The sequence below is a fragment of the Salmo salar genome, chromosome ssa15 (genome assembly GCF_905237065.1).
Source record: "Salmo salar chromosome ssa15, Ssal_v3.1, whole genome shotgun sequence".
Classification (NCBI taxonomy): Eukaryota; Metazoa; Chordata; class Actinopteri; order Salmoniformes; family Salmonidae; genus Salmo; species Salmo salar.
The window spans coordinates 61,324,460-61,337,474 of NC_059456.1; the positions used below are offsets into that span (position 1 = coordinate 61,324,460).

The 13,015-nt window shown below is 41.5% G+C and overlaps 1 pseudogene; it reads right to left on the reverse strand.

Moving 5' to 3' along the window:
- LOC106571865 (membrane-associated guanylate kinase, WW and PDZ domain-containing protein 1-like) overlaps positions 1-13,015 on the reverse strand; it is a 237,494-nt pseudogene that overhangs the window by 21,950 nt on the left and 202,529 nt on the right.

Consider the following 13,015-nt stretch of genomic DNA (forward strand, 5'->3'; position numbering starts at 1 on the left):
TTTGAATACTTTCCGAATGTGCACTGTATATACACTACCGGTCAAAAGTTTTAGAACACCTACTCATTCAAGGGTTTTTCTTTATTTTTACTATTTTCTACATTGTTGAATAATAGTGAATACATCAAAACTATGAAATAGCACATATGGAATCATGTAGTAACCAAAACAGTGTTAAACAAATCAAAATATATTTTATATTTAAGATTCTTCAAATAGCCACCTTTGCCTTGATGACAGCTTTGCACACTTTTTTGGTTACTACATGATTCCATATGTGCTATGTCATAGTTTTGATGTCTGCACTATTATTCTACAATGTAGAAATTAGTAAAAATAAAGAACAACCCTTGAATGAGTAGGTTGTCATGACTTTGGCCTGAGTGGGGGAGGTTTATGACCCCCATAAATGCCTTTCCCTTTTTTCCTCTCTCTACTCTACCGATGTGACTATTGAAAATCCCTTGGTTAACATTGAGAGAGAGTCTGGTGACATCAAAAGATGGGAACGGAACCATATTTCTGTAATCCAACCAGCTGAAAATATGCGTTGGTACTAAATGAATATGATGCCAGATCAGTTGGCGTCTGAGACATTATTACTGATGATAGGACAACATAAACTGTATCGTGGAAAGTCTACACATTCTAGTTATCAGATTCACAGGAAATTATTGTGCAATTTAAATGTTGAAATATGAAACTATTTGTGAAAAGATTAAATGTAATTTCAGCTTCCAAATTAGTGAATTGGTGTTTCATGAGTGAACTATGCTCAACTCAGTGGCCCTGCCCATGTGAACAGACATTGGTTATAAACTATGAAACACGCCCTTCTCTCCCCTCCTATATAAAGCCCTTGATGAAAATGTAACTTTCTGTTCCCAGGGCGTTAGGGTGACAGTCCTACGTTAAAAGGGCTCAGATAATAAGCTGTTCCAAGGACGTGAGGACTTGCGGTCCCCGCGTTGAAAGGACAAAGATCACCTGCAGAACTAAGCCAACCTCAGCGTGAGCTCTGGTTGAACGACAAGAACCTAACGATATTAGCATCGAATCTCAACGTGAAGGTGAGGACCTACACACCGAAGGATACATTTCGACTATACCAGCCAGAATATAGCATGAGCTTAAAAGTATGGCAACTTGGTATGAACTTTGAACTCTTATTCACTAAAGTATTGATACCTCCTAGCCATTGCGTTAGCAACCGCAGCTGTAAACGTGGGCTAGGAGAGGAAGGACAGAGTATCCATTCTACCACGCTCCAGTTCACCACTAGACAGTCTTCAGAGGACCAGAGACCCATGCTGGACAATCCGGGCTACGATCTACGACCAATCTCCTGAAGCGCAGCTCAGAGTAAATATTTATTGCATTCTCCTTTTTCAAATGGGTGGTAATTTAGATACTGTATCTACGATAGCATAGCTTCTCCCTTTGTTACTCAGTCTTCCCGCTCTTTCCCTCAAACCCCAGCCGCTATATCGGCTCCGTTCACCAGGTCCATCAATGTATGATTCATTCTGTGTATATGTAATTCTGTGTGATTAGTTAGGTATTTAGTAAATAAATAATTAAACCAAATGTTGTATTGCTGATTCAACTTGTTAGCCAGGGTTCGTGAAGATAACCAAGAATTTACCACTTTCAGATGAGACTGTGATGATTAAATATTGACTGCTATTGATGTAAAAAAATACTAGGTCTTTACGAGTTTATTCGGAAGATAACAGCTCTATAAACATTATTTCGTGGTGCCCCGACTTTCTAGTTAATTATTTACCTGATTAGCTTAATCAGTTAATATTAATTACAGAGAAATTATTTTATAGAATAGCATGTCATGTCACTTAATCCGGCATAGCCAAAGACACGACAAGGTGTTCTAAAACTTTTGACCGGTAGTGTATGTTTTGATATCTAAGACATTTTAGGATTTGTATCATTGACAACTAAAGTTCAAATTAACTCTAAATCTAGCATATAGGACCTGTTTCAAATTATCAATTTTATACTCAACATAACCATTTCATGTGCGCACTTGCTCCGTAATGGGAAATATATTTATATTTTACTCAGCTAAGTTCAATTATATTCTTCTTAGTATGAAATCATATAAAATAAAATAACGGCACGGGACTTATAAGCATAGCTTGTCAGCTAAATGAAAAGGCCTATGGCATAGTGCATAGCCAGATAACATACAGTAGGCCAACTCATATTCTGTTCTTCTGAAATACATTTTCTTAATCGCATGTTTCTTTAGACTTGCCTAAAATAAATAATGGATGTATTGTTATGGTGTGTATTACATTTATTTATTAGATATTTTTAAATGTAGGTGTTCCAAAGGGGCTCATCAACTGCTTGTATGTGTGGAGGCCTGGAAATGCAAAATGTGTCTTTGTTAATTAATGGTCAATTACCATGAGACCAGCAGGCTTTTGCATGACAATAACTGGCTGATAAAATGTCATGACTTCCACAGCCCTAGTGAGGACACAGGCGATTTGGTGTCAGTCTGTTCACCCACAGGGCAAGTCTGAACACAGGGCACGGGCCATTTCTCCTGATCCGCCACACAGTCTCCATTAGCCCTCAGCTCTGCATCTGTGTGTGTGTCTGTGTTGGATAAGTCATTAGCCCTCCACTGATCCCTGTCCCTAGCACAGCGATCAGAGCGCTCACACACACACACACACACACACACACACACACACACACACACACACACACACACACACACACACACACACACACACACACACACACACACACACACACACACACACACGCAGCCTCTAAGCGTCAGACAAAATGTTCTCTGCAGGAGGGTCCCAAGCATCATCTCATCTCTAGCTCTGTCTCAGTCCTGTCTCTGTCTTAGCCATCTCCTGGCACCACTAACACCACAGATCACCATAATGCTGATATCAGTCCACAATCTACTACATGAAAAGAGAGATGCGTCTGCGTGTTCCTCTCATCCTCCCACTCTCCAACCCATTCTAATAATCCAGCCCACTCAAACAGTAGGATCAGCTCCACAGCAGAGGGCTGCGGCTCCTTGAGGGGTTATCAAACAGATATACCAATCAGGCTGAGCTTAAATCAGCCCTCACCGGGCCCAGTTAATATTTAATCAGCAGCAGCAGACCTAGATTCTACTGGCTCTACTTTACACACTGATTAACCAGAACTGCAACACCGCAGGCGCCTGCTAACACACACATACTCCCAGGCTGAGGCAGGCTGGCAACTAGCATAGTCATTTACATTCATCTATGGTTGGGGAGTAACAGATTATATTAATCAGTATAGTCAGTGTAATCATGTAATCTGATGAGATTACAGATACTTTTGGGAAACCAGTTTATGTCTTGGATTACTTTTGTAATTTTGAAAAAGGATGTTTGTGGGAAAAAAATACATTGACACCTTTCTGTTTCTCAATGACATTCAATTCAGAATTGAAAAAGGTACAAGTTTAAGATTGTTCCACTTGAGCGAGTCTGACCATAAGCCAGAGACCACTATGATGACACACCAAATGTATTTCATGGATCCTTTTGATCTTCTTCTAATGCCTCTTAATTAAGGGGAAAGTAATTCAAAAGTAATCAGATTACATTACTGAGTTTGGGTAACCAAAAAGTTACGTTTTCTGATTACAATTTTGAACAGGTAACTAGTAACTGTGACGGATTACATTTAGAAAGTGACCTACACTCTTCAGCCCAAAAGGCTACCATTAACACACACGCACACACACACACGAACGCACAAACACACAAGCTGCATGTGCACACGTAATGTGCATATTCTTCTGATGGGTGCGTTTTTAATACACCATACATGTAAACACATTATTGTTGACATCAGACACGCAACGGCCGGCCGCTTATGAATTGCAAATGGCAATCGAGAAAAACAACATTACATTCCTATTACAGTAAGTTCTGCTTGCTTGTCCCCCAGTCAGCCTTAATGTATATGTTGCAATGTAAATTACTCTTTAATATAGAATAACAGTTTTTCTCGAGGAGTCATTGTATTGCCCCGAGATGGGAATGAATGACCAATTGTTTGGAGAACAAACCATTTCTCTCAAGAGACTTGTAGTGAGTATAGTAAATAAGTGGGGTGGTTCCCTCCTTCACATGAATAATAGAAGACCTGAGCTGTGATTGCAAAGGATATGGGGGAGAGCCTTAAGAACAGATGCTAATAATAAGATGTTATAATTCAAAATGGGTGTACATTCTATCGCTCCCGATGCTTAGAGAAAAAAGTATTGTATGCGGCACACTATCAAATGAACGTTTTGGTCAATAGACTTGTTTCCTGCTGATGAGAACATCTATTGACCGAAACATTCACATTATTTTTATCAAATGGTTCTGCTTATCCATTAACCACAGTCAACCTCCAGTTGTGTTCCTGTACTCCTGCACAAGCAACACAGAAATAGCTCATGACGTAAGCTTGGGTCAACATTATATATACCATACTTCAATTCTGAGCCGTCAGCAAGGTAGGATGTATGTGATCCTTCATTTTTAACCCCTTCTTCTGGTGGCAAGGCAGTATACACACACCTACACAGTGTTTGGAAATGCAGGTGCTTCATATTGCAGGAGATGTCGATAGTACCACAGAGCAGGAAACGTCTGTTTTTCAAGGAGACTAAGCTCTTTGAGACACCGTTTGTCATAGAGTCAGGTTTGAGTCATACCACACACACACACACACACACACACACACACAAAGCTGTTCCTACAAAGTACTCAACAATGCTTCTCCTCCAGGATTCAATGCAACACCCACACACTTTCAAGAAATTGATACGCTCTCTAGTATATTCCAAACAGAAAAATGTGAAAAGTTCCTCTCTTCCCACCAAACAACAGACAGGATGATCAAATACATGGCTCCTTCACTAATGTCTCAACGTTTGTACCTGTATCTATAAAAACATATATTATATCTAATATTTTTTGGCAACATTGTTGAACCTACCTTTATCAGTTGTCATCATAAACCACAATGAAGTATTTGATTTTGAGTACTCACGTCTGCTCTCATACATGCTCCTGGACTGGGCCCAGATCTTGAAGGGGTCTGGCTTCTTCTGGAGGGTCATGGTGCCATCTCCAGGGTCCTGGGTGGGCAGCGGAGGCAAGCCAGGCAGCGGCTGAGTGGGTGCGGCCGGAGGGGGGGCCATGGCCTCACTGGGCATGTTGGAGGGGGGTGGCTGGGGGAGTCTATGTGGGTGCTGCGATGGCTGCACACACTGTGCTGGGAGCTGCTCTGACTGTCCTTCCTCTCCAGCTGCTGCTGAATGAACAGAATGGGGAGGGAGAGAGAGGAGGGAGGGGGGGAGAGGGTGCAACACGAGGGAGAGAGATAAGACGAGAGGAGGAGGTGAGGTGAAAGAGAGAGACGAATAAGAGAGAAATAAGAAAGATGGGGAGAGAAAAGAGAGAAAGAGAGATTAGTAAGAAGGGAAGGTAGTAGAGAGCGAGAAGAAGGTAACAATAATCCAAGGTCAACATCATAGAAACACCAAGTGAATTGAGTGTGACTGTCAGTTAGAGCTGTAGTCTAATGGTGTTGGGGGAGAGATTGTTTCTATGACACCAACACACAGAAAAATAGGTTTTAAGTATGAAGTAGACATTGGTCTGAAGCCAAAATTCAAATGAGCACCACAATGCCTTCTTCACCCATGCTCTTTATTCATACACTCACTACGTTCTATGTGTAAACACATTTATTGTTAAGATACTTTCTTTGATTTGAAATTCATATATTCAGTCCAATACAAATCACTGAATACATGACAAGACAAAGGGACATTTGAAGAAGCTAATCAAAATGAACTGTGGATTAGTTCAAGGAAATCATGTCATCAAGTTGTGTCTATTTCAATTAAGACATTTTACGGTTCAAGGATATTTGTTATGGTTAATAAAATGTTAAAACCAACACAAATCATCAAAAGAAGAGTTAACACATTTCAAAATAATCTTGTTAGTAGAAACAAAACACACTTACAAGCCAACACTTCATTTTGATCAAGAGAGAGTTGCAAATACACCAAGACAGTTGGGTCCCTCTTGCATATGGCAGTGTACTTTGAACACATATTTAAAGCCCAGCACCAGAGGCAGAACAGCTCTTAGAGGCTGACACAGAGTTGCATGCAGCCTGACATTTCAATGATATAACACAAAGGGGGAAAAGCCTGCTTTCCTCTGAGAAAAACTAATCAACAGTGACAGCCAACCAGGGTCACCATTGGTCCCTCTTGACCCGTACAGCGCCCTGCCCCTCCCCCACCCTGTCACATGACCTCAATCGGCGACGCCCCTGCTATGACTGATGCCATATCCCTGTTAATCTCTAATCCCAAATATCCCTGCTTCCTGTTTCTTATACTCGTCCGGATTAGTGTCACGATCTTTGAAAGCGGCAACTCTAGCCATTAGCTCGATGCGGATGTTGCCTGTAATCCATGACTTCTGGTGGGGATATGTACGTACGGTCACTGTTGGGACGACATCATCAATGCACTTATTGATGAAGCCGATTACTGAGGTGGTATTCTCCTCAATGCCATTTGATGAATCCTGGAACAAATTCCAGTCTGTGCTAGCAAAACAGTCCTGTAGCATAGCATCCGCGTCATCTAACCCCTCCGTATTGAGCGAGTCACTGGTACTTCCTGCTTTAATTTTTGCTTGTAAGCAGAAATCAGGAGGATAGAATTATGGTCAGATTTGCCAAATAGAGGGTGGGGAAAGCTTTGTATGCATCTCTGTGTGTGGAGTAAAGGTGGTCTAGAGTTGGTTGCATATTTGACATGCTGGTAGAAATGAGGTAATACGGATTTAAGTTTGCCAGCATTAAAGTCCCTGGCCACTAGGAGCGTCACTTCTGGATGAGAATATTCTTGTTTGCTTATGTCCTTATACAGCTGGTTGAGTGCAGTGTAAGTGCCAGCAATGGTTTGTGATGGTAAATAGACGGCTACGAATAAAATAGATGATAACTCTTTTGGTAGATAGTGTGGTCTACAGCTTATCATAAGGTACTCTACTTCAGGCGAGTAATACCTCGAGACTACTTTAATATTAGACATTGCGCACCAGCTCTTATTGACAAATAGACACACACCCCCACCCCTCGTCTTACCAGATGTAGCTTCTCTGCCCTGCCGGTGCATGGAAAATCCCGCCATCTCTATATTATCCATGTCGTCGTTCAGCCACAACTCGGTGAAACATAAGATATTACAGTTTTTAATGTTCCGTTGGTAGTATAATCTTGATCGTAGGTCATCCATTTAATTTCCTAATGATTGCACGTTGGCCAATAGAACGGATGGCAGTGGGAGTATACTCACTTGCCTACAAATTCTCAGAAGGCAGCCCAACCCTCCGCCCACTTAACGCAAATGACAGGGATTTGGGCTCGTTCCTGAGAAAGCAGTATATCCTTCCCGTCAGACTCATTAAAGAAAAACTATTCTTGTCACGTATAATGATAGAAGAGAGGCGCGGGGGGGGGGGAATCAGGAGTGCGTAATGAGACAAGACAGTCCGGGGTTGGTGGTGATGAACCAGCTCAGTGACTCCTAGAAGGCCGGTGACGTAGACCTCCGGAGCTGGTGAACAGAACGAGCCGTCGAACCGGGGAAATTCATGACTATTCTTCCAGTTCAAAGTGAGCAATTGCTGTTCTGATGTCCAGAAGTTATTTTAGATCGTAAGAGACAGTAGCAGCAACATTATGTACAAAATAAGTTTAAAAAATAAGTTACAAAGTTGGTTAGGAGCACGTAAAATGTCAGCTATCCACTCCGACGCCATTCTACAATATGAGACAGCGCAGAGAAGCGGGGTAAATTTTATAACGGTATTTTGACATGCATAGGTGAGACCTGCTTTGATAATGCAAGCTATGGATTACAGAATAAAGTTAGGAATTTCCACACAAGACAGTAGTCACGATTTTGGGTTTCAGTGGGATTGGGAATACAGGAAAATAGCCTAGGCTCAACATAAGGTTATATACAGTAAGGCTATACGACGTGAGTCAATACACAATACACTTGATTTAGGGTACATTATAGCATGCTAAATGTTTCTAATCAGTGATTTAGGCTACATTATAGCATGCAAAATGTTTCTAATCAGTGATTTAGGCTACATTATAGCATGCTAAATGTTTCTAATCAGTGATTTAGGCTACATTATAGCATGCTAAAGGTTTCTAATCAGTGATAGATGAGCAAACTAATAAATGAGCTACCACTTCCACCTGTCCAGCCATAGATCAAATAACCAAATGTACAGACAGATTCTGTGACACAAAATCACACTGATTGATTATCACCAAGTCACAGGCTTTTGGTCGGAAGTAGGCCAGGCTACTATGTGATTGATGAGAAAAATCCACTTGTATAACACGCTAACAAAAATGTTCTGATCAGCTAATATATGAGCAAACTAGAATAAAGATGATCATTAGCATTCACCTCAACTTAGCTAACATTTCCCTAGCCTAATTGTTACCAAATATCCAAACGGAGATTCAGTGATTTATCTAGATGAGTCATCCATGCTTGTCTCAAAGCAGCGTGATGGAGTTGTCCCGATTAACCTCTTCTCGTTCGCCTAGGATAGGGGGCGCTACAGCGATTTTTGAAAAAAAATTGTGCCCATATTAAACGGCCTCCTACTCAAACTCAGAAGCTAGGATATGCATATAATGAATACTTGTGGATAGAAAACACCCTAAAGTTTCTAAAACTGTTTGAATGGTGTCTGTGAGTATAACAGAACTCATATGGCAGTCAAAACCCCGAGACCGATCGTAACAGGAAGTGGAATTCTGAATTGCGGACTCAACTTCATCAGTTTGCCTGTAAATCACACAGTGAGCAATGGTTCATTGAGCACTTCCTATTGCTTCCACTAGATGTCCCCAGTCTTTACAAAGTGATTTGAGCCTTCTACTGTGAAAACTGAATGAATGAGATGCAGTGGAACGTGGTCACAAGAAGAGGGCCATCACCATTATGATGCCGGCGCCCCTGGCTACCCTCCCCTTTCGAAACGTTTTGAAACACAATGCAATCGTCCCCCTTGAATCTTATTGGAGCTCTGGTTGAAAAAGGCCCTAAAGATTTATGTTATACAACGTTTGACATGTTTGAACGAACCTAAATTGAAAAAAAATGCATTTTTTCGAAAGTGGAGTCCCGCGCACGACGGAACTTTTGGTGCAGCCTTCAGAACGCGCTAACAAGAACAAGCTATTGGAACATAAAGGATTAACTTTTTCCGAACGAAAATACATTTGTTGTGGACCTGGAATCCTAGAAGTGCTTTCTGATGAAGATAATCAAAGGTAAGGGATTATTGACAATAGTATACAAGACTAGATTTGATATGCGATTGTTCCAAGATGGCGCTGACCTGTAACGGTAGCCTATTTTTCTGAGTATCGCATCCCCTTTTATCGCAAAGTGTGATTACCCAGTAAAGTTCGTTTTAAATCTGGCATTACAGGTGCTTTCAAGAGATATTCATCTATAAATCTTAGAATAACAATATTACATTTTAAAAATGTTTTCGAATAGTAATTTAGTAGATTGTAGCGCTGTTTCACCGGATGCATTTGAGGGAAAATAGTTAGTCAACGTTACGCGCCGATGTAAAATGCTGTTTTTATATATAAATATGAACTTTATCGAACAAAAGAATGCATGTATTGTGTAACATGATGTCCTAGGGGTGTCATCTGATGAAGATTGTCAAAGGTTAGTGCTGCATTTAGCTGTTTTTTGGTTATTTGTGATGCATGCGGTTGGTCGGAAAATGGCTATGTGGCTACTTTTACGATATACTCCTCTAACATAATCTAATGTTTTGCTTTTGCTGTAAAGCCTTTTTGAAATCGGACAACGTGGTTCGATTCAGGAGAGGTGTATCTATAAAACGATATAACATAGTCCTATATTTGAAAAAAAAATATATTACATTTCGTTATGCTAATGGCGATGTCACAGTATCCACAGAAAATGGTGCCCCTCCTCGGCCGGGCGGCGCTCGGCGGTCGTCGTCGCCGGTCTACTAGCTGCCACCGATCTATGTTCTGTGTTCGTTGTGTTTTGTCTGTTTAAGTCCGCACCTGTTTCCGTTTCTGTAATTAGTAGGGGGGGTATTTAGTTTGTTCCTTGTGGTTTGTGTTTTGTGCGGGATTGTTTATTCGTCAGCGGGCAGGTCTGTGAACGTTTTGTGTTTTTTGCACATTTTTCCCCAGCGGATTCTCGCTAGAGGAATGTTATATTTGCCGGGCTGTGCCCCGTGCGTATCTTTGTTTTCTCGGGGTTAACTGTGTTCCCGTGTGGTCTCTGGGCACACCCTATGCCCTTTTGTTACGCCGAGTGTTTTTTTCGGTGAAATAAATATACCGTTCTACGGCACAACTGGACTACGTCTCCTGCGTTTGACTCTGCCTTTTCCTCCTGCCTTACGGAATCGTGACAGGCGATAGGATTTTTCGCTGGATGTCCGTCCCGCATAAGGGACGGTGCCCAACCAGGAGTTAAAAAGGCGTGCTAAAATGATAATGTAGGTGACCACATGACTATTTCATTAAATCCGTATACTGTAATGGTTGTATTTGACTTTGGGAGTTTCAGTATAAGCAAGAATTTGATACATGCCTTCAATTGTATTAGCCTAGTTTATTCCAATAGTTTCATCATTCAGTTGATCATAACTAAGGTGAGTTTTCCTCTATCTGTGCTTTTTCTAGGCCCAATGACTGTTTCTTCATATCCTCACTCCGCTGCTGCCTGCCTTCACCTTGTTATTCTCAACACCGGTTTAAATCAACATACTACTGTTTCTAGAAACCTGGCTTTTTTTCGGGTTCGGGCTCATTTCATTTCTGTGATGTCGGACCAGGCCTGTGTACGGGCTTCAGCCCACTGGGATTGGAACAGACTGGGATCGAATTTTCAGTTCTGATAAGAGCTCTAAACTGCATTCTGGTCTCCTGTGCAGGCTGTCAGTGTCAATTATGTGTGTGCTTTGAACTTATGACAACTTTGTGTGAAGTAAATACTCTAGGTTATAGGCTTCCATCTGACAACATGTTTGGATAATGTACTATTTTATTTTTTGCCGATCTGCTGCTGCACATGTGTATTTCGTGGAATTGCATTACTGCAACATTGAGGGAAATGTTTATAATTTCCCAGGTCTTTTTTTTGGGAAATGTGAGATATTTATCTATTAGAAACATTTTGAATATCAAACTCACAAAAATTATAATTACACAATTACACACACACATCCTAACACACTGGCATGTATGGCCTTAGAGATACGGACCAAAAAACGAATGGACAAAAATGAATTGCTCGGTCTCAGGAGGATACAGTGAGGGAAAAAAGTATTTGATCCCCTGCTGATTTTGTACATTTGCCCACTGACAAAGAAATGATCAGTCTATAATTTTAATGGTAGGTTTATTTGAACAGTGAGAGACAGAATAAGAACAACAAAAATCCAGAAAAACCCATGACAAAAATGTTAAAAATTGATTTGCATTTTAATGTGGGAAATAAGTATTTGACCCCCTCTCAATCAGAAAGATTTCTGGCTCCCAGGTGTCTTTTATACAGGTAACGAGCTGAGATTAGGAACACACTCTTAAAGGGAGTGCTCCTAATCTCAGTTTGTTACCTGTATAAAAGACACCTGTCCACAGATGCATAAAGTGGAATGGGCTACAAGACCATCGCCAAGCAGCTTGGTGAGAAGGTGACAACAGTTGGTGCAATTTTTTGCAAATGGAAGAAACACAAAAGAACTGTCGATGTCCCTCGGCCTGGGGCTCCATGCAAGATCTCACCTCGTGGAGTTGGAATGATCATGAGAATGGTGAGGAATCAGCCCAGAACTACACGCCGTGAAGGACTTTAAATCCTGCAGCACCCGCAAGGTCCCCCTGCTCAAGAATACATATACATGCCCATCTGAAGTTTGCCAATGAACATCTGAATGATTCAGAGGACAACTGGGTGAAAGTGTTGTTGTCAGATGAGACCAAAATGGAGCTCTTTGGCATCAACTCAACTCACCGTGTTTGGAGGAGGAGGAATGCTGCCTATGACCCCAAGAACACCATCTCCACCGTCAAACATGGAGGTGGAAACATTATGCTTTGGGGGTGTTTTTCTGCTAAGGGGACAGGACAACTTCACCGCATCAAAGGGACGATGGACAGGGCCATGTACCGTCAAATCTTGGGTGAGAACCTCCTTCCCTCAGCCAGGGCATTGAAAATGGGTCGTGGATGGGTATTCCAGCTTGACAATGACCCAAAACACACGGCCGAGGCAACAAAGGAGTGGCTCAAGAAGAAGCACATTAAGGTCCTGGAGTGGCCTAGCCAGTCTCCAGACCTTAATCCCATAGAAAATCTGTGAAGGGAGCTGAAGGTTCGAGTTGCCAAAAGTCAGCCTCGAAACCTTAATGACTTGGAGAAGATCTGCAAAGAGGAGTGGGACAAAATCCCTCCTGAGATGTGTGCAAATCTGGTGGCCACCAACAAGAAACGTCTGACCTCTATGATTGCCACCAAGGGTTTTGCCACCAAGTACTAAGTCATGTTTTGCAGAGGGGTCAAATACTTATTTCCCTCATTAAAATGCAAATCATTTTATAACATTTTTGACATACGTTTTTCTGGATTTCTTTGTTGTTATTCTGTCTCTCACTGTTAAAATAAACCTACCATTAAAATGATAGACTGATCATTTTTTGTCAGTGGGCAAATGTACAAAATAAGCAGGGGATCAAATACTTTTTTCCCTCACTGTAGGTGGGCAGAACACAAAACTGACCTCAGATCAGTTTTTAGCGACAACTTTACCCTCTGGACGAGGCTCCAGGGGATGCTATGGGTGTGTCATTTACAGCGGTGATGG